This window comes from Giraffa tippelskirchi, chromosome X (assembly GCF_054371585.1).
Source record: "Giraffa tippelskirchi isolate mGirTip1 chromosome X, T2T-mGirTip1v1.2.pri, whole genome shotgun sequence".
Lineage (NCBI taxonomy): Eukaryota > Metazoa > Chordata > Mammalia > Artiodactyla > Giraffidae > Giraffa > Giraffa tippelskirchi.
In genome coordinates, this window is record NC_137289.1 from 77,104,529 (window position 1) to 77,127,393 (window position 22,865).

Genomic DNA, 22,865 nt, shown 5'->3' on the forward strand with positions numbered 1-22,865 from the left:
TAAAGGCTAGGACTCTGACAAATGTTTTCAAGCATTTCAGGCCAATTTTGGACTGGAATAGTAACTATCTCATTTTGTTTGTCTATTTTGGTAGTAAGAAAAGCATGGTGAAAAGCTAAAGAAAAGTACTATGTCTGCTGCTGCTGCTAAGTCGCTTCAGTCATGTCCGACTCTGTGTGACCCCATAGACGGCAGCCCACCAGGCTCCGCAGTCCCTGGGATTCTCCAGGCAAGAACACTGGAGTGGGTTGCCATTTCCTTCTCTGGTACCTATGCCTGGAATTGTGCTAATTCTGCACTCCCACCCTTCTCTCTCCCCTTCTCTCTCCATATCTCTCTGTTTCCCTCTCTCTCTTAAAGGTATTAAGTTACTACTGAACCTCATTCTGCTACTGACTCAAATCTATATTTTTGGCTTCAGTTACTGTGTGTGTGTGTGTGTGTGTGTGTGTGTGTATACACACACATACATATGCAATGTATCCCTGTACCAGTTTTTAGAATTCTAAAATTTTATTGCCTACTGTGGAGGATCAAAGAAATAGGGGTTTTGAGAAAATAGAGCTGAGAGCTTCTGAGCAACACACAAAAAAGGATATCATATTCTTATATTTTCCATTGTGTCCACAATTTAAATCACTGTTTAAAAATATAACACAAACTGAAGAGTTCACCATGCTGTAGGAACATCAATCAAGTAGCTGGTTTAATGAAAAGAAAAATATTGAAAGTGAGCCACAAGAGGCCTAAGTGATTGAAATGCTAATAAGATCCACTAGCGTTACTAGTATCTCTGTTTCCTCATGAACTCTTCCTCATTTATGTGCCAGTTTGAAATCAAGGAATTAAATTTTAAGGAAATATGTTTATCTGAATGTTGATCTGAATGGGGATCAATGCAACCAAGTTAGTCCGTTTACCAACTGAATTACTTTATTTTGTCGGAATTCACCTGTTAGGAATGTAGAGATCAAGGGATAATGCCAGTGAAAATTAAGCTGCTTTTGTGAAAGAAGTGTTTATATATTTTGGAAGATGCCTTTTCTCCAAGCTGCTCTGCAGATAATCACTGAGTTCAATCGGCAGCAACTTGGAATAACTGGTTTTACATGAATTTATAACGGGACAGGGCACAATTGAAGTGTAATCTGTTTTATTTTTTAAACTCAAAACCGATAACCATGTTCAGGTAAATATGTTGATGCTATCAATTCTAAGATAAAAATTGTTTTGAGCTGTAACCATATCTGATTTTTCCCCATTAAATGCATTTTATAATACAAAACAGCATTACTAATCCACCTTAGGACTAGGAATCTTAGAAAGTTGTTGAGATAGTATTTTAAGTTATATAATTGGTTTTTTTGATATTGTATTGCAGTTTTCAAATTAAGTATGGATAGGAAGGCAATTTAAAGAACACATTGATATATGTCAGAAATGCTGAGTTCAAACTCCAAGTTTAACTTGTAACTTTCTGAGTAACCTTAGTTAAATCAGTTAAACTCTTTGAACCACTCTGGGTCTTCATATATAAAATAAGGGATTTGAACTAGATGATTCCTTGTGTGTATGTAACATTCTATGATTTTTGTCTCATCTTTTGGCGTAATCAAGTCAATGAAGAAACCTTTAAATAATTTTCTCCCTAGCATAGCATCACAATAAACAAGGGAAAATGGTTATATTCTTATATTGTTTCTAATAAAATTATAGAATAAGTATGTTGCCTACATACCTAGAGAATCCCTTTCTGTTAGTTTTCCTCCCTCTGTCCCTTAATTCATTTTGGTATGTGACACTATGATAAAGAGGAGACCACAATGCCTATCAGTAAAAAGTTATCTCTGACAGTCCTTAAGCTTCTGAATCAGCTTCTATCCAGGTCAGTTCAGTTCAGTCACTCAGTTGTGTCTGACTCTTTGCTACCCCATGAAATGCAGCATGCCAGGCCTCCCTGTCCATCACCAACTCCTGGAGTTTACCCAAAACCATGTCCATTGAGTCACTGATGCCATCCAACCATCTCATCCTCGGTCATCCCCTTCTCGTCCTGCCCCCAATCCTACCCAACATTAGGTTCTTTTCTAATGAGTCAACTCTTCGCATGAGGTGGCCAAAGTATTGGAGTTTCAGCTTCAACATCAGTCCTTCCAATGAACACCCAGGATTGATCTCCTTTAGGATGGATTGATCGGATCTCCTTGCAGTCCAAGGGGCTCTCAAGAGTCTTCTCCAACACCACAGTTCAAAAGCATCAATTCTGCGGTGCTCAGCTTTCTTCACCATCCAACTCCCACATCCATACATGACCAATGAAAAAATCATAGCCTTGACTAGATGGACTTTTGTTGGCAAAGTAATGTCTCTGCTTTTAAATATGCTATTGAGGTTGGCCATAACCTTCCTTCCAGGGAGTAAGCGTCTTTTAATTTCATGGCTGAAATCACCACTGGCAGTGATTTTGGAGCCCAGAAAAATAAAGTCTGACACTGTTTCTACTGTTTCCCCATCTATTTCCCATGAAGTGATGGGACGAGATGTCATGATCTCAGTTGTCTGAACGTTGAGCTTTAAGCCAACTTTTTCACTCTCTTCTTTCAATTTCATCAAGAGGCTCTTTAGTTCTTCTTCACTTTCTGTCATAAGGGTGGTGTCATCTGCATATCTGAGGTTATTGATATTTCTCCTGGCAATCTTGATTCCAGCTTGTACTTCTTCGATCCCAGCGTTTCTCATGATGTACTCTGCATATAAGTTAAATAAGCAGGATGACAATATACAGCCTTGATGTACTCCTTTTCCTATTTGGAACCAGTCTGTTGTTCCATATCCAGTGCTAACTGTTGCTTCCTGACATGCGTACAGGTTTTTCAAGAGACAGGTCAGATGCTCTGGTATTCCCATCTCTTTCAGAATTTTCCACAGTTTATTGTGATCCACACAATCAAAGGCTTTGGCATAGTCAATAAAGCAGAAGTAGATGTTTTTCTGGAACTCTCTTGCTTTTTCAATGATCCAGCGGATATTGGCAATTTGATCTCTGGTTCCTCTGCCTTTTCTAAAACCAGCTTGAACATCTGGAATTTCACCGTTCACGTATTGCTGAAGCCTGGCTTGGAGAATTTTGAGCATTACTTTACTAGCGTGTGAGATGAGTGCAGTTGTGTGGTAGTTTGAGCATTCTTTGGCATTGCCTTTCTTTGGGGTTAGAATGAAAACAGCTTTTCCAGTCCTGTGGCCACTGCTGAGTTTTCCAAATTTGCTGGCATATTGAGTGAAGCACTTTCACAGCATCATCTTTCAAGATTTGAAATAGCTCAACTGGAATTCCATCACCTCCACTAGCTTTGTTCATAGTGATGCTTTCTAAGGCCCACTTGACTTCACATTCCAGGATGTCTGGCTCTAGGTGAGTGATCACACCATCGTGATTATCTGGGTCATGAAGATCTTTTCTGTACACTTCTTCTCTGTATTCTTGTCACCTCTTCTTAATATCTTCTGCTTCTGTTAGGTCCATACCATTTCTGTCCTTTATCGAGCCCATCTTTGCATGAAATGTTCCCTTGGTATCTCTAATTTTCTTGAAGAGATCTCTAGTCTTTCCCAATCTGTTCTTTTCCTCTATTTCTTTGCATTGATTGCTAAGGAAGGCTTTCTTATCTCTCCTTGCTATTCTTTGGAACTCTGCATTCAGATGGGAATATCTTTCCTTTTCTCCTTTGCTTTTCGCTTCTCTTCTCTTCCCAGCTATCTGTAAGGCCTCCTCAGACAGCCATTTTGCTTTTTGCATTTCTCTTCCATGGGGATGGTCTTGATCCCTGTTTCCTGTACAATGTCACGAACCTCTGTCCATAGTTCATCAGGCACTCTGTGTATCAGATTTAGTCCCTTAAATCTATTTGTCACTTCTACTGTATACTCATAAGGGATTTGATCTAGGTCATACCTGAATGGACTAGTGGTTTTCCCTACTTTCTTCAATTTAAGTCTGAATTTGGCAATAAGGAGTTCATGATCTGCGCCACAGTCTGCTCCCGATCTTGTTTTTGCTGACTGTATAGAGCTTCTCCATCTTTGGCTGCAAAGAATATAATCAATCTGATTTTGGTGTTGACCATCTGGTGATGTCCACGTGTAGAGTCTTCTCTTGTGTTGTTGGAATAGGGTGTTTGCTATGACCAGTGCGTTCTCTTGGCAAACTCTATTAGCCTTTGTGCTGCTTCATTCTGTACTCCATGGCCAAGTTTGCCTGTTACGCCAAGTGTTTCCTGACTTCATACTTTTGCATTCCAGTCCCCTATAATGAAAAGGACATCTTTTTTTTAGGTGTTAGTTCTATAAGGTCTTGTAGGTCTTCATAGAACCGTTTAACTTCAGCTTCTTCGGCGTTACTGGTCGGGGCATAGACTTGGATTACCGTGATATTGAATAGTTTGCCTTGGAAACGAACAGAGATCATTCTGTTGTTTTTGAGATAGCATCCAAGTACTGCATTTCAGACTCTTTTGTTGACCATGATGGCTACTCCATTTCTTCTAAGGGATTCTTGCCCACAGTAGTAGATATAATGGTCATCTGAGTTAATTTCACCCATTCCAGTACATCTTAGTTTGCTGATTCCTAGAATGTCAACGTTCACTCCTGCCATCTCCTGTTTGACCATTTCCATTTTGCCTTGATTCATGGACCTAACATTCCAGGTTCCTATGCAATATTGCTCTTTACAGCATCGGACTTTGCTTCTATCACCAGTCACATCCACAGCTGGGTGTCGTTTTTGCTTTGGCTCCATCCCATCATTCTTTCTGGAGTTATTTCTCCACTGATCTCCAGTAGCATATTGGGCACTTACTGACCTGGGGAGTTCATCTTTCAGTGTCCTATCTTTTTGCCTTTTCATACCGTTCATGGGGTTCTCAAGGCAACAACACTGAAGTGGTTTGCCATTCCCTTCTCCAGTGGGCCACATTCTGTCTGACTTCTCCACCATGACCCATCCCGTCTTGGGTGGCCCCACATGGCATGGCTTAGTTTCATTGAGATAGGCAAGGCTGTGGTCTGTGTGATCAGATTAGCTTGTTTTCTGTAATTTTAATTTCAGTGTGTCTGCCCTCTGATGCCCTCTCACAACACCTACCGTCTTACTTGGGTTTTTGTTACCTTGGACGTGGGGTTTTCTTCACGGCTGGTCCAGCAAAGTGCAGCCATTTTTCCTTACCTTGAACAAGGGGTATCTACTCATGATGGCCCCTCCTGACCTTGAATGTGGAGTAACTCCTCTCGGCCCTCCTGTGCCCATGCAGCCGCTGCTCCTTGGGCAGGGGATAACTCCCCTCAGCCACCGCCCCCGGCCTTGGGCGCGGGCTAGCTCCTCTCGGCCACCACCCCTGGCCCCAGGAGGCAGTGAACTTCTCTGTCTTCTGCAGGGCCATTATATTGTCAATGCAGGCCCCTACCATTGCTACTGCAATAATGATAATAGTAATAAAAGCCATAGTAATTTAAAAAGTGTTAACACTTGAGTACTTACTAGGTACCAAGCACTGGCTTAAAGACTTTGCATGGTTTATATCATTTAGCTCTCAAGAAATCTCTACAAGATACTTATAATCATTGATTCATATTTCACAGATGGGAAAAATGAGATTTAGATAAGTTAGTTCAGTTCAGTCACTCAGTCATGTCCGACTCTTTGTGACCCCATGGACTACAGCATGCCAGACTTCCCTGTCCATCAACAACTCCCGGAGCCTACTCAAACTCATGTCCATTGAGTCAGTGATGCCATCTTCTGTCATCCTCTTCTCCTTCCACCTTCAATCTTTCCCAGCAACAGGGTCTTTTCCAATGAGTTGTTTCTTCGCATCAGGTGGCCAAAGTATTGGAGTTTCAGCTTCAGCATCAGTACTTCCAATGAATATTTAGGACTGATTTCCTTTAGGATGGACTGGTTGGATCTCCTTGCAGACCAAGGGACTCTCAAGAGTCTTCTCCAACACCACAGTTCAAAAGCATCAGTTCTTCGGCACTCAACGTTCTTTATAGTCCAACTCTCATATCCATACATGACTACTGGAAAACCATAGCTTTGACTAGATGGACCTTTCTTGGCAAAGTAATGTCTCTGCTTTTTAAAATGCTCTTTAGCTTGGTCATATCTTTTCTTCCAAGCAGCAAGTGTCTTTTAATTTCATGGCTGCAGTCACCATCTGCAGTGATTTGGGAGCCCAAGAAAATAAAGTCTCTCACTGTTTCCACTGTCTCCCCATCTATTTGCCAAGAAGTGATGGGACCAGATGCCATGATCTTAGTTTTCTGAATGTTGAGTTTTAAGCCAACTTTTTCACTCTCTTTCACTTTCATCAAGAGGCTCTTTAGTTCTTCTTCACTTTCTGCCATAAGGGTGGTGTCATTTGCATACCTGAGTTTATTGATATTTCTCCCAGCAATCTTGATTCCACCTTGTGCTTCATCCAACCCAGCATTTCACGTGAGGTACACTGCATATAAGTTAAATAAGCAAGGTGACAATATACAGCCTTGACATACTCCTTTCCTGATTTAAAACCAGTCTGTTGATCCATGTCCAGTTGTAACTGTTGCTTAGTGACCTGCATACAGATTTCTCAGGAGGTAAGGAAGGTGATCTGGTATTCCCATCTCTTTCAGAATTTTCCACAGTTTGTTGTGATCCACACAGTCAAAGCCTTTGGCATAGTCAATAAAGCAGATGTTTTTCTGGAACTCTCTTGCTTTTTCTATGATCCAACAGATGTTGGCAATTTGATCTCTGGTTCCTCTGCCTTTTCTAAATCCAGCTTGAACATCTGGAAGTTCATGGTTCAAGTAAGCTAAATTACTTGCAAAAAGCAATATTTAGCAGAGCCACTATTCAAACCTAGAGAGTCCAGGCCCAGAGCCATCAGCTGTAGCCACTGTGCAATACTGAATACCTACTGTTGTATCCAGCACTGTTCTAGATACTTAGAGGGTGGGGGAAGGAAAGTATTTTAAAGAAGCTATGGCTCCTGTCCTCAAAAAACATGGAATGCACATACACAAAGCTATGGGTAACATTTTGGAATGCTCTAAGTTGTTCCAGAATTTTTACTGGAGAATACTCTTGTGGTAACTTTCTAAAGAAAACCCCTGACTTTATCAGAGTCATGGCATCACAGAGTGATGGAGAAAAGGGGAAGATTATTTAATAAATTCTTATGAAACAATTATTTTAGCTAATTGGAAAAACGTTGTATCATTGCTCATACCTAATATAAAAATTCATGCCAAATAGATCAACAAATTAAATAAAAAATATTTGGAGAAAATAATGGAAATTTTTTTGGAACTAAGGTTGGTAGGAGCTTTCTAAGCATAATAACTACTGAATAGGTCTATGTGATGACAAAGTTTTAAAAGTCTCCTATATATCAAAATGCCATAAACAACACTAAAGTCAAGTGAAAAACTGATAAAAATATTTGCAATAAATATAGCAGATTAATATTCTTATTGTATTAAATATTCTTACATATCAGTAAGAAAATATCTAACTTCCATTAGGACTTGAAAAAAATAAGAATGAAAGAGGAACTACGTCAGCCTGTATTTATACAAAGTAATTCAAATTCACTAGCAACAAAGATACTATCATTAAAACAATGAATTTGTGAGGTGTTTTATTTTTTTGCTCTTTAATTGGCAAACATTCTATATTCACACACATATATATATTGGGTTGGACAAAAAGTTCAGTTTTTTTTCTGTCAGATGACTCTAGTATGCTTAATTGTCTGTAATTTAATTCAAGATATTTTCGTTAGATTGTATTATGACAGCTGTCATGTCAGCCTGTATCTAAAAAATACAAAAAACTTATGGGGCAAATTTTTGTATAGCCATTTTAGTACTGAAGATGAAAGAAAGAAAGCAACATTTTGGGCATATTATGCTTTATTATTAATATTTCAAGAAAGGTAAAAACACAAATAAAATACAAAAACAAAGATTTCTGCAGTGTATGGAGAAGGTTCCAAAGGTGTCAAAAGTGATTTGTGAAATTTCATGCTAGAGGTTTCTTGCTGAACGATGATCCATGGTTCATCTCCAGACCTACTAAAGTTTATAGTGATCAAATTAAGACATTAATTGAGAACAATCAATGCTATATCATGTGGGAGATAGCGCATATGCTCAAAATATGCAAATCAAGCTTTGAAAAAATCATTTGCACCAGCTTGGTTATGTTATTCCCTTTGATGTTTGGGTTCCACATAAGTTAAGTGAAAAAAAAAAAAATACCTTCTTGACAGCACTTCCCTGTGTGATACTCTACTGAAACATAACAAAAATGTTTCATTTTTAAAACAAATTATGTCTTTTGTGTGTGTGTTTCTTTCATCAGCATCTTATAGTTTTCTGCATACAAGTGCTTTGTCTCTTTAAGTAGGTTTATTCCTAGGTATTTTATTCTTTTTGTTGTAATGGTGAATGGGATTGTTTCCTTAATTTCTCTTTCAGATTTTTCATTGTTAGCATATAAGAATGCAAGGGATTTCTGTGTGTTAATTTTGAATCCTATGACTTTACTAAATTCATTAATAAGCTCTAGTAATTTTTTGGTGGCATCTTTAGGGTTTTCTATGTCTAGTATTGTGTCATCTGCAAACAGTGAGAGTTTTGCTTCTTCTTTCCCAATCTGGATTCCTTTTATTTTCTTTTTCTTCTCTGATTGCCATGTCTAGCATTTCCAAAACTATATTGGATAATAGTGGCTAGAGTGGATACCCTTCTTGTGTCCTAGAAGGCCCCAAGAAAACCACAATTCAAAAAGACACATGTACCACTATGTTCATTGCAGCACTATTTACAATAGTCAGGATATGGAAGCAACCTAGATGTTCATTGACAGATGAATGGATAAAGAAGCTGTGGTATGCATATACAATGGAATAGCACTCAACCATAAAAAGGAACGAATTTGAGTCAGTTGTAGTGATGTAGATAAACCTAGAGCCTGTTATACAGAGTGAAGTAAGTCAGGAAAAGAAAAACAAATATCATATATTAATGCATATATATGGAATCTAGAAAAATACTACCAATGAATCTATTTTCAGGGAAGGAATGGAGACACAAACATACAGAACCTACTTGTGGACACAGTGGAAGAATGACACAGTGGGACAAATTGAGAAAGTATAAAAATATTGACAAATATATACTCTCATGTGTAAAATAGATAGCTAGTTGGAAGATGCTATATACTAAAAGGAGTCTAACCAGGTACTCTGGGATGACCTAGAGGGGTGGGATGGAGGGAGAGGAGGACGGCACAAGAAGGAGGGGATATGTGTATACCTATGATTGATTTGCCTTGTAGTACAGCAGAAACAAACAACATTGTAAAGCAATTTTCCTCCAATTAAAAAATATTGATAAATAAAAAAGAAAATCAAAAGGCAAGTTGGAAAAATTCAAATAAATCCAATTTGCATGGCTAAAAAATTTGTGACGTGTGATGAAAATTGTATATTGGACAATAATATGGAATGACTGAGATTGTAGGGCAACCAAAATGAACCACTACCAACTACACCAAAGGCTGATGTTCATCAAAAGAAGGTGATGTTGTGTATACGGTGGGATTAGAAGGGAGTTCTCTATTATGAGCTCCTTCTGGAAAACCAAACAATTACTTCCAACAAGTACTGCTCCCAACTGAAAGCAGCACTCAATGAAAAGCCTCCAGTGTCAGTCAACAGAAAATGCATAATCTTCCATCAGGGTAACACAAGACCACATGTTTCTTTGATGACCAGGCAAAAAACAGTTACAACTTGGTTAGGAAGTTTTGATTCATCCACTGTATTCGCCAGACATTACATCTTTGGAGGTCCAGTTTGGTCTTTACAAAATTCTCTTCATGGAAAAAGGTTTCAATATCCTGGAAGACTGAAAAAGATACCTGTAACAGTTCTTTCCTCAAAAAGATAAGTTTTGGGAAGAAGGAATTATGAAGTTGCTGGAAAAATGGCAGAAGATGTTGGAACAAAATTCTGAATACATTGTTCAATAAAATTATTGGTGAAAATGGGAAAAAAATGTCATTTATTTTTACTTAAAAACCAAAGGAAATTTTTGGCCAACCCAATATACTCTCCTAATATTTTCATACATTCCCAGTAAGATCATTTAGTGGTACAATCCTTCTAGAAAGTGATTTAACAGCCTAGAAATATTCTTACAATTAGTCATGCCCACGGACCTAACTTTCTAACTCCTAAAAGATAATCAGAGTTAGGAGCTAATATTTTTGCTCATATTCAAAGACATAATCATTAAAAAGAAAAAGAAACAAAATAGAGTGTTGGTTAAATAAATCATGAGGCATTCCAGGGGAGTATTTTTCATTCAGTACATCATATCTGAATATTTAAGGTCAGTGGATAATGTTAATTGAGTGAAGCTGCTGCTAAGTCGCTTCAGTCGTATCTGACTCTATGCGACCCCATAGACGGCAGCCCACCAGGCTCCTCTGTCCCTGGGATTCTCCAGGCAAGAATACTGGAGTGGGTTGCCATTTCCTTCTCCAATGCATGAACATGAAAAGTGAAAGTGAAGTCGCTCAGTCGTGTCCGACTCTTCGTGACCCCACAGACTGTAGTCTGCCAGGCTCCTCCGTCCATGGGATTTTCCAGGCAAGAGTACTGGAGTGGGTTGCCATTTCCTTCTCCAATTGAGTGAAGAGTCAGGATTAAATATATTTATTTATATATACATTATTCAGATGGTAAAGCATCCTCCTGCAATGCAGGAGACCTGGATTCCATCCTTGGGTTGGGAAGATACCCTGGAGAAGAGAATGACTACCTACTCAAGTATTCTTGCCTGGAGAATCCCATGGACAGAGGAGCCTGGTGGGCTACAGTCCATAGGGTCACAAAGAATTGGACATGACTGAGCAACTAAACAACAACAATATATACATAAAAAATCTAACTTTTCTTCTTAAAAAGCATATATAACTATTTAAAGTACATGTAGTCTATAAAAAGTATGAAGGATTATACTAAAATTCAACAGTTCTGTTTATTTATGAGTGGTGAGATATGACTTATTTTCTTTGCATGTTTGCAAAATTTTAATAAGAAGTCTTTCCATTTGGAATCAGAGCCACCCATATACAGGCATCCGACAAGCCAAATGCTATTCTTTTACAGCCCCAAACACAGGGTCAACATCCAGACCATTTTTAAGCTACTTAATTTTTCAAAGTTATTCCCTTTCAAATATATTCGATTTTATTTTAATGAAAACCAATAAGATGAAACAAATTAATTAAAATGAGAGAAAGAAATCTCAAATGTACTTAACACATGAAATATAGAGAAATCAGCAGAACAGCAAAAATGGTATATTGTAAAGCATAAGCAACTAGAATTCTGAAAGCTTGAGTTCTGTGGACATTAACTTCTTTTCTATAAACCTTACAGTCTTCAATGGCTAAATAAAAGGACTGAATCAAATAGTCTGTGGGCTTCCCAGGTGGCGCTAGTGGTAAAGAACCTGCCCACCAATTCACAAGACTTAAGAGACTCAGGTTCCATCCCTGGGTTGGGACGATCCCCTGGAGAAGGAAATGGCAACCCACCCCAGTATTCTTGCCTGGAGAATCCATGGACAGAGGAGCTTTGAAAGCTACAGTCCATAGGGTCGAAAAGAGTTGGACGTGACTGATGTGACTTCACACACAAGGGTCATCTGTAAGGAAGCTCTAATACTTTGGCCACTTGATGTGAAGAGCCGACTCATTGGAAAAGACCCTGATGCTGGGAAAGTTTGAAGGCAGAAGGAGAAGGGGGCAGCAGAGGATGAGATGATTAGATGGCAATACCAACTCAAAGGACATGAGATTGAGCAAGCTTAGGGAGTTGGTGATGGACAGGGAAGCCTGGCGTGCTGCAGACCATGGGGACATAAAGAGTCAGACATGACTTAACGACTGAACAACAACGTCACTGAACATTTCTGAGAGTCCCCTGGAGTTTAAGGAGATCAAACCAGTCAATCCTAAAGGAAATAAACCCTGAATATTCATTGGAAGGACTGATGCTGAAACTGAAGCTCCAATATTTTGGCCACCTGATAGGAAGAGCCAACTCATTCCAAAAGACCCTGATGCTGGGAAAGACTGAGGGCAGGAAGAGAAGGGGGCAACAGAGAATGAGATGATTGGATAGTATCACCGATTCAATGAACATGAATCTCAGCAAACTCAAGGGAGATAGTGAAGGACAGGGGAGCTTGGCATGCTGAAGCCCATGGAGTCTCAAAGAGTTGGACACAACTTAGGGGCTGAACAACAACAAAGGGTTATTCCAATTTTACAAATGAATGAGTCTAATGTAAAGTATTTTAAATATTTTTCTTCCTGTCAGTTTTCTGCCAACATCACTTACATATTTTCTAAAGTGGAAAATAGAAACTAAATTTTAATTTTTGAATTGTGACTATTTAAATAATTACATAACATTTTTATAACTCAGTTTAATAAAGAAAATTTTGTATGCCCAATTTCATGCTATCCTGCATAAATCTAAGTGTTACACTATGAAATTATGGTCAGTTTTATTGATTTTTACATAAAGACAGATTCAGTGATTACACATCATTATCTAATTTTCCTATAAGTCCCACTATAAATCTTGCTTTATTAGGAAAAACTTCAATGCTGGATTTTAATGTAATAAATTGAATCTGACAAGCAAAAAAAGGGAGTCATAATTAAGTAACCTGTAACTTTTGAAGTTCTCTAAATTGATACTGCTGTCTTTTCTCATAGCTTCTTCACACAAATTGAGATTTCTTTATATTTATTTGATAAATATTAACTGAAAAAAGAATAAACACATCATGAAACTTATCAAGGAAATGATTATTTCAAACTGTCAATCATTATTTCAAATGATTAATTCAAAGGGTCAATGTTTTAGCATAGCCTGAGATGTAGGTCTTGTTTTAAAATTCTGATATCAGAGAAGGGCAAAATCTGGATTTGGTCACAAATAGAAGCAATGCAAATGCAAAAGTTTAAGTCATTCTCTGCTGTCAACCCCCTATGGCCAACACTCTCTCCTTTCATTCCTTCAAATATTCATCTGTCTTCCATTCTAGATGGGTCTTATTCAGGAAAATAAATTTGCAATAAACTCTCATTTAATAATGGTTTGCTTCAAAGTGTTCCCCTGACTATTGGGTTTTTTAAATATAGTAAGGAAGTCTAGGACTTCTGGGTGGCTCATTGGATAAAGAATCCACCTGCAATGGAGGAGATGCAAGAGACCTGCAGTCAGGAAGATCCCCTGGAGGAGGGCATTGGCAATCCACTCCAATATTCTCGACAGGAGAATCCCATGGATAGAGCAGCCTCATGAGCTGCAGTCCCTAGAGTCACAAAGAGTCAGACACGACTGAGCACTCATGCAAGGAAGTCTAAGACACTAAATTTGTTCAGGGTTCAAAGGAAGAAATCTTTCATGAATGAATTTTAGGCAGTTACCAGAGATATTTTGGTAAGTCCTCCCCAACTCCAAATCACTCTATACTGTTTATTCCGAAAGCTAATAAGATCATAGTGCCATCATGCAACACGAAAAAAATTTCTCTGCAAAACCAAAAGTAGGTATATCAATGTTACTCTTATGTCAGTAAATTACCTACAGATTTGTTTAAACAAGTGGATGTTCAAAATTTAGGCACTGCATTATAACCCACTTTAGAAAATATGTGTTGTGATATTTTCCAGTTAAATAATGCCAAAAGATAGCTGGATATTATATAAAACTGTCTCATTAGCTCCATTCTCAGAATCACTGGGGAAACAAGAAAGGTCAAGCTGTTTGTATTGATAGAATTAAAAGGAAAGCATTTTGTTTAAATAGCAGTGGATAGATGATTTTTTAAAATTTTATTTATTTTTATTGAAGGAAACAGACATAGAGAATAGACTTATGGAGATGGGGAGAGGGGAGGAGAGGTTAACAGAAAATAGATGACTTATTTTTGTAAGACAAAGGTGGTACTCAGTAAATTTCCGTCTTTTTCCTCTCTCAACTGTAAATTCCAAACTCAATGTCTCCAGTGATTGATAAATAATTTCAGCTTTGGGGCCATCTGTTTCCTAAATTCGAATGGCAGAGGAAAATTATCCTGAGTATACTGGTAAATGGTTTAAATATTGACCAGTAAAGAGAGGATTCCCTTTAAGTCTTGGATTTAGGCATTAACTCTTTCACTTTTCTGCCTTCCAGGGCCCCATCATAAAATTTGCAGGCCACCTAACGCATGTGGCCATTACTGGCATCTGATAGCAATGAAATATTAACAGAAATATTCAATTTGTATATCATTTTGAAAGAACAGAATCATTCTGTTAATTCTTCACTTTTTAGTTGTTACATACCAAGAAAAATTCCCACATTATCTGTAAAAATAGAACTTCTCTTTTCAGATTTGTCATTTAAAAATGAAACGTTGAATTGTTTAATGTTTAATGAACTTTAAGCTGTTAAATTATTAAAATATTTGATAAACAATTTCAGAACACTCATTTTCTATCCTTTCACAGTCATCTGAAATTCTCTGTTGATTCTTTTTTCCTTTTTATCCATGTCTTATAACCACATGAAGAATATAAATGAACAACACTTCACTTCAGTTAACAGTCACCAAGTAAGTTTAGAGTCTTAGTGACTTAATTGTTTTTATCTGTCACAAAATAGACCCCTGCTGTAGCATAGAGCACTTGGCTGTTATTATTTTATAATGTGTATATTAATTAGTTGGAAAAACTTTGGGTTAATTATCAACATGTCTGCCTGTCAGAATTGTAGTGCTTGATTGCTAAGAGGAACTAAAGCATAAAATAACCAACAACAATAAATAGAAAGATCAGAAATGGCCTCAGCCAAAATTGGCAATTGAGTTCTCAGAAAGGCACAACATGAAGAGTGGTGATGAAAAGACACTGAAATCTCTACTTGCACTAACCAGACACAATATCTGACTCTAAGAAAATAGGGTTTCTTCTCAAGATGGAGTCATGAAAAATATTTTCACAGATGGTGTTCAAAATGTGCTTGGAGTGTAAGTCACATAGATGAACACCTTCACAAGAGGAGAGACAATATGTCTTTGTGAACCACGACTACCCCATCACTAACCCCTGCCCAGCTAACACTCCCACCCTCTTCAGTCAGTTCAGCCGCTCAGTCGTGTCCAGCTCTTTGCCACCCCATGGACTGCAGCACACCAGGCTTCCTTGTCCATCACCAACTCCCATAGCTTGCTCAAACTCATGTCTATCCAGTCGGTGATGCCATCCAACCATCTCATCCTCTGTCATCCCCCTTCTCCTCCTTCCTTCGATCTTTTCCAACATCTGAGTCTCTCCCAATGTGTCAGTTCTTTGCATCAGGTGGCCAAAGTATTGGAGCTTCAGCTTCTGCATGAGTCCTTTCAATGAATATTCAGGACTGATTTCCTTTAGGATTGACTAGTGTGATCTCCTTGCCATCCAAAGGACTCTCAAGAGTCTTCTCCATCACCACAGTTCAAAAGCACTAATTCTTTGGCGCTCAGCTTTCTTTATGGCCCAACTCTCACATCCATACATGACTACTGGAGAAACCATAGCTTTAGCTAGACAGACCTTTGTTGGCAAAGTAATGTTTCTGCTTTTTAATATGTCATCTAGGTTTGTCATAGCTTTTCTTCCAAGGAACAAGCATCTTTGACTACATTAATTCTATCAAATTTGTCCTGCTTTCTGTGACCATAATACATATTTATATATTCATAAAAACCTTACACACTTAGGGACCTAAGTTATTTATATTATTTCATTGTGTTAATCACACCCTCTGGGGATATCTGCATAAGCTACAAAAAGCAACTTTTTCAATGATTACTCAATAAAACATCAAGCAGAATGTCAAAATAAACAGATAAATCTCAATTAACTGCATATGTATTATCCATAGTATTTTATATCCTAATCTGGTTCTCCCCAGCCCTCTATCCTCTTTCCCTTGCTCTTATAAGCTCTATATATGCAATATATGTAAGTAATAATAATGCACAATTAGGAAGTTAAGTTCACCATACTTCACTTCAAAAATAGTTTCGTAATATGTAACAACTTTTGTTTAAATATACACAATTTCCAAATATCCATACCATTGTATGCCCCCATTCATAGGGAAAATTAAAAAATCCCTATATATTCAGTCCTCCCTAGGAAACCATTTAGTAAAGTGAAGTTTGATTTATTTAAAAAGATGAATCTACCACCATCAGCAAAATTTCATCCACATTGATGGTGTTTCCAAGCATCTGATTGTGATATTCTTGTTATCTTCTTTACTTACATACTTCTTATATTTTTCATAATTTATTATCATCTGTAAAATTGAATCCTCAGTAATCCTCAATATCTCAGGTCAAGAAGCAACAGTTAGAACTGGACATGGAACAATGGACTGGATCAAAATGTGGAAAGGAGTACGTCAATGCAGTATATTGTCTTGCTGCTCATTTCAATTATATGCAGAGTAAGTCAAGTAAAATGCCAGGGTGGATGAATCACAAACTTGGCATTCTGGAATCAGAATGCCAAGAGGAATAGCAACAACCTCAGATATGCAAGTTATACTACTCAAATGGTAGAAAGTGAAAAGATACTAAAGAGCCTCTTGATGAGGGTGAAAGAGGAGATGAAAAAGCTGGCTTAAAACTCAAAAAACTAAGATCATGCCATCTGGTCCCATCACTCCATGGCAAATAGAAGGTGAAAAGGAGGGAATGGTGACAGATTTTATTTTCTTGGGCTCCAAAATCCCTGTGAATGGTGACTGCAGCCATGAAATTAAAAGACACTTGCTCCTTGGAAGGAAAACTATGACAAACCTGTGTATTTTTAAAAAGCAGAGGCATCACCTTGCCAGCAAAGGTCCATATAGTCAAAACCATGGTTTTTCCAGTAGTCGTATATGGATGTGAGAGTTGAACCATAAAGAAGGCTGTGCATGGGTGCTAAGGCTGTGCGTGGGTGCTAAGTCACTTCAGTCCTGTCTGACTCCTTGTGACCCTATGGACTGCAGTTTGCCAGACTCCTCTGTCCATGGGATTCTCCAGGCAAGAATACTGGAGTGGGTAGCCATTCCCTTCTCCAAGAGATCTTCCAGACCCATGGATTGAACCAAGTCTCTTGTGTCTCCTCTATTGGCAAGTGGGGGCTTTACCACTAGAGCCATCTGGGAAGACCTAAACTTCCTTACTACATTTTAAAATACCCAATAGTCAGAGGAACACTTTAAAGCAAATCATTATCAATATGAGTTAATCGAGCACCGAAGAATTGATACTCTTGAACTGTGGCTGGAGAAGACTCTTGAGAGTCCCTTGGACTGCAAGATCAAACCAGTCAATCGTATGGGAAATCAATCCTGAATATTCATTGGAAGGATTGATGCTGAAGCTGAAGCTCCAATACTTTGGCCACCTAATGCATAGAGCTGGGTCATTGGAAATGACCCTGATGCTGGGAACAATTGAGGGCAGGAGTGCTGGGAGCCAGCACACAAGATCCCACCCATGCCAAGGTCATGAGGAGAAGACCTGACGAGCAAGGCAACTCAGGCCTCAGGGATTTTGATAAGTTGCCTCGGCGCTCACCTTAAAGATGATATCTTTCTGATGCTTGCTATAATAGACTGCTCCCTAATTTCTGTGACTTAGGCAGAAGGCCTTCCCTGAGCCTTTCCTAACCAGGTCAATTTAAAGCTCTAATCAACATGCGCCCCGAACGGTGGCACTCTAAGATTATTCATAAAAAAGAGTATTTTAATCTAAGCTCCTTTTGCTAGCATCTTAGTTTGCTTGACAAATGTGCCTGTACCTTTAGAACTAGTATACATGACTACTCTTCAACAATAAACAGCATTGAGAGCCTGAACGCATAAAAGGCCCCAATGGGCACAGAGCCCTTCGAGGGGGAAAAGCCTATTGGAAAAACACAAAAAATATTACTTTACAAAACTGCTATTCGGTCTATATTTACTTGCTATGTTTTTGCTCTTAAATGCCCTGAGCCTACTTAATAAAGGCATAGTAGTTAGAGATTTATAAAAATAAAGGTTTAGCCTTAATATAAAAATAGTAAGACAGTTGTTAGTCTAGCTGGTGATTTTTGTGAAAGAACTGACCTTTGTGCTACATTGTTTCAGCCTGCCGTACCATGACTTTATGGGACCACATTCTTTTCCCTTAAGCTCAAGGCAAAAGATAAATTATAAAAAACAGGTTTTACTTTGAAACTTTGAGTTAATGAATCCTTTATTTGTCATAATCCACTGTGCCTGTATTCTTTAAAAAAAATGTAGCTCTGGTACGTTCTGTGCCTGATACAAAAATACTTTTAGAAAAAGTGTTCCGGCTGATCAACCCTTATCAATAAAGAGTCATAAGATGTTAGCAGGCCTCCAGGCCAGAAGATAATGTAAACAACATGAGACTTTTGTAAATAAGATATACAAAAAAGTATCCTGGTTTCGATAAAGGCCAAAAACTGCTGACCTGTTGAGCTAATTTGGCATGACTCTACACTTTACATTTTCCTCTATGTACAACTCAAGATATAAAATCTCCCTTTGAAAAATAAAGCTCAGAGATGCTGACGCTACTTCACACCTGCCTAGTCTCGCTGTGTCTTCTGTACGCCGTCCATCCTGCGGGAACCCCTGGACCAGCTGGAGCAGGACTCCGGCAATTGGCGCCGAACAGGGACTCGAAGGTAATCCCCTCGTTGTTCAGTTTTCGGGACGGATAGGACCCCACTAACAGTGCTGCAGACCCCCCTGCATAAGATATGTAGGATAAGGGCTAGTGGGTAGTTTTGAGTTTATTTTTGAGAAGAAACTTGAAAACAAAAAAGATTGTGTTTATTTTGAGAAGAATTTTGCGAACACAAAAGATTAAGATGGGTAATAGCAAGTCAAAAGAACGGCAAATTTTTTTACAAGTAATCTTACAATTATTGAATAAAAGAGGAATTAAGGTGAAGAGAGCTAGCGTCCAATCTTTTCTTATATTTGTACAAGAACAATGTCCTTGGCTTCCAGAAGAAGGCACTGTTAATTTTGATACCTGGGAGAAGGTAGGAAAGCAGTTGAAAACTTATTACACTCTGCATGGTCCAGAAAAGGTGCCCACTGATACCTTTTCCTTATGGAACATGATTAGGGATGCTTTAGATCCCATGCATGAATCTAAAAAAACACCTGTTAAAGAAGAAAAAGAGAGAGGTAGAGCAGAGGCAGGGGAACCATGGGGGACTGGCAACAACAGCAGAGAAATGGAGACAGATGCAGCGAAAGATGCAGAGAGAGAGAGAAAGATGGAGAGCCAATATGTGGGGAAAAGAGTGAGGCAAAGAAAGGTATGAGATAGACATCAGAGAGAAGGAAATACAGAAAGAGAAGCAAAAAAGGCAAATAGACATTTTAAATTTCAAGTGGAAAACTGTGAGGTTTCTGTCTGTCCAGATTTATGTGTGTCTCAGTGTGTGTCTCTGTCCTTGTGCAACATTGCTGAAGCCTAATTGGTCAATGAGCTCTATTTAATTGGCCTAAAAGAAAAGTAAGTGCTTACAAATCAGACAATTCTAAATACAAGAGAAATTAACCTAACTGAATTTCAGATTCAAGTGAACTGGGAAATATTCAATATTAAGTATCTAGTATTAATGTTTATTTGCTAATCTAATATAGACATGTCTAATAGTCATTAACATTAAGCGTATTTTCATTGTACCTAGGTTTACTATAAGTTAAATATTGTTATATTGTTATACCTGTCACAAGTTTGTCGGCAAGAAAGGTACCTCGAGTGAAGAAACTTAAAAAAAAATGTAAATGAGATATGAACTTTTAGATAAACTCTATTAAGATTAAAAATGTCTGTCTAAAATAGACTCTCTAGATTTCAGTAACCTGAATTTCTAGGGTTGTGCTAAACTAAATAACAGAAGTTTATTGAATAGCTAGGTCATTTCCAAATAAAATAAAATTCTGAAACATTCATTACTGAATACTAACTTACAGAGAAACTAAAGATTTTGGACTATTAATAAATAATGTTTGATGCCATCCTGAGATGTTCGCTAGATTTTTTTTTTAGAAATTATCACTGGTATTTATGTTCACCAATCTATAGAATGCTAATATAAAGGTCGATTCTTGGTTGCTTAAGGAAAGTGGGATGTGTGCTTTCAGTAAAGAATGTATGAGGAATGAAGTTACATTTTATGAAGGGAAAAGGAAGTAGGTCTGACTTACAGGTGGCTGTTTCAAGATGGGAGAACAAATGGGTACAGAAAGTGATAAGAAGTTTTTATGAAAATTGGACCCCAAGGGAAGAGTTTTTTGCATAAATACAAGTTTTCTTGAGATGTTGAACTGCCTTTGATAATGGATTTTAGGTTTCTTTACATCTTAAGTGATCTGTTCTATGTTTACCTTACCTGAAATCTTCTTTGTTACTTTGGCTGAGTGAATATATTATTTCACAGTGATCTATATGATTCTATCTGACTTAGTGTTATAAACCCTTTTGATATTTATCGACAAACTGCCTAAATAACTTGCCTTCTAGCTGACTTTGGGATGATTCAGAGGGCCCCTGAGACATCCCAAAGAGCTATTAAACTACCTGAGTTCATTTGACATGTTAAATTTCATGGGAAGTATTGTTGGAGGAGTGATAAATCTTCTCAGGTTATATTGTACGGTTAATGTTACTCATATAGATATCCTAGAAATTATGGGAAATTCATGAAAATCTGATATGTCCTGGTAAAATGTTGTCAGTTATAATTCTAGTTATCATGTTAGAGTGTTACAAATCACAGCAATGACCAGGCTACTTTGTCAATTGCAATTTAATTAGATTTTAAACATTCCTTGTATAGTTTCACTCTCCTGCCTTTAGAAAAATACTGCTAGTTCTTCAAGATTTATAGAAAAGACTTTTCTAAGATTAACTGATAAATTTTGTTTGTTTGTTATCTGATAAACTGGTAACAGACTGGAATTTAGTCTACTCTCTATGTTAAGAAAACAAAGTTTTCTTAGAATGAATCTTTCAATAACAGATTATAAATTTCTTTGCCTGTAAGTGATTTATATTTGTTTTTAAAATCTTTTGTTACTTTGGTAAAGTAAATAAGCATTATTTAAGATTATGGTACATGTAAAAGCTCATTCTGCTTATACAAAAAGTAACCCCTCACTGTTAGACTTATGTTATCCTAATGTCTTTAAAACATGGCAACAGTCTACTCCTAAACTGGGGAATTAAAAATGGATGAACAATAGCTGAAAATCAAAGAGTCAGGGCTGTGGGAAATCCAAGACGGCCGCCTGGCTTTTCCCAGCTCCCTGACAAACCTCATTTTTATTTGATGGGTTAAAGCCTTCTTTGGCTACAGGGTTAATGTCTCCATAATGAAAAAATCAGTTTCACTGAATATTAAGTTTTGTAATTGTTAAACTAAGTTTCTAGTTTTGTTAATTAAAGTCTAGTGTTTACTAAGACTCATTCTGAGATAGTTCTTTGTTATGTTATATTGCTAAAAGATTTAATTAAGTTATTAAAAAGGACACTCTAAGTTTGTTTCTAAGGCTTATCTCAGTAACCAATCTTCAGATAAAGATCAGATGCTCCATGATGTACAACCAGGAGATTAACACCAGGCTATAGTCATTTAACAAATGAAGTCAGATGATCTGGGGTATACTGGGTTCTACCTAATGAAAGTTCTTGACTTATAATTCTTACTTATGACTTTTCTAATAACTGCTAGCTATAGCTATATTATCTTCTATGTCACTTGTTTCAAAAGATTATTTCTTACTTTAACAAATGTGTGACTGAGCCTGTGATGTAATGCTAATATGCAGTTCCATATGAGATCAATGATGGTAATAATGTAACTCTAGATATGGGAAGAAGCAACAAGAGGGAATATTTTCCTGGACCAAGAGGTTAGTAAGACAGTGGTCCAGAGACTCTTGCTACTTACAAGGCCTGGTCCAATAACAGCACACTGAGTGGCCTATCAATGGAATCTTCCCGAGACCTGGGAATGAGCCTTCCCAGCACCGTGGGACACAGTGGTCATGAAATGGCCCCCAAACCATGGTCAAACTCATCTCCATAAAGGGGCCCTGCAACTGGAAACTGGTACTTGCCATCTGCCTCTACAAAGACTAAATCATGGACACTACAGCTGCTGACCTTCAACATCTCCTGAGTTTAATTCAGAATGAAAATCAGAAATTAGGCACTCACTCTGTTCCCTGGAAAAATGGACAAAAGAGGCCTTCAGATAGATATTTTCAGGCAAAGATTTTCTTTAGCCCAAATTCTTGCATCTTCTCATACCTAGAAAAACAATAAAATTGTTAATGGTGACAACTACTTGGCTTATATATTAATACCACAATGAGTGGCTAAAGCCTACTTGGACAAACTTAGACAACTGGCTACATAGCTGTAAGTCTCCCTGAAACAGCTATCTACATTGGGGTTCAGACTCATTCTTCTAAAAAAAAAAATGGTAAGATGTATTTTGTCTGTTAAGGTTCAGGTTGTCATCGTTTCAACTACTTCTAACTGGATTTGTTATACCTACATTCAAAATGTAAAAGAACGTGCCAAATGACTCCATTCTTATAAATAGGGCAACCCAAGGGTTGGCTCTATCTAAACCAGGATCAAGGTTACTACCAAATGTAACC

At 37.7% G+C, this 22,865-nt stretch overlaps 1 protein-coding gene across 1 annotated transcript in view; it reads right to left on the reverse strand.

The window, feature by feature from the left end:
• The window catches only part of LOC145536754 (uncharacterized), a 507,944-nt gene that overhangs the window by 448,976 nt on the left and 36,103 nt on the right, over positions 1-22,865 (reverse strand). The window contains exon 4 of the mRNA XM_081566545.1: positions 22,417-22,509. The gene's annotated coding sequence lies outside the window, so the exon portion shown is untranslated. The remainder of the gene's footprint in view (positions 1-22,416; positions 22,510-22,865) is intronic.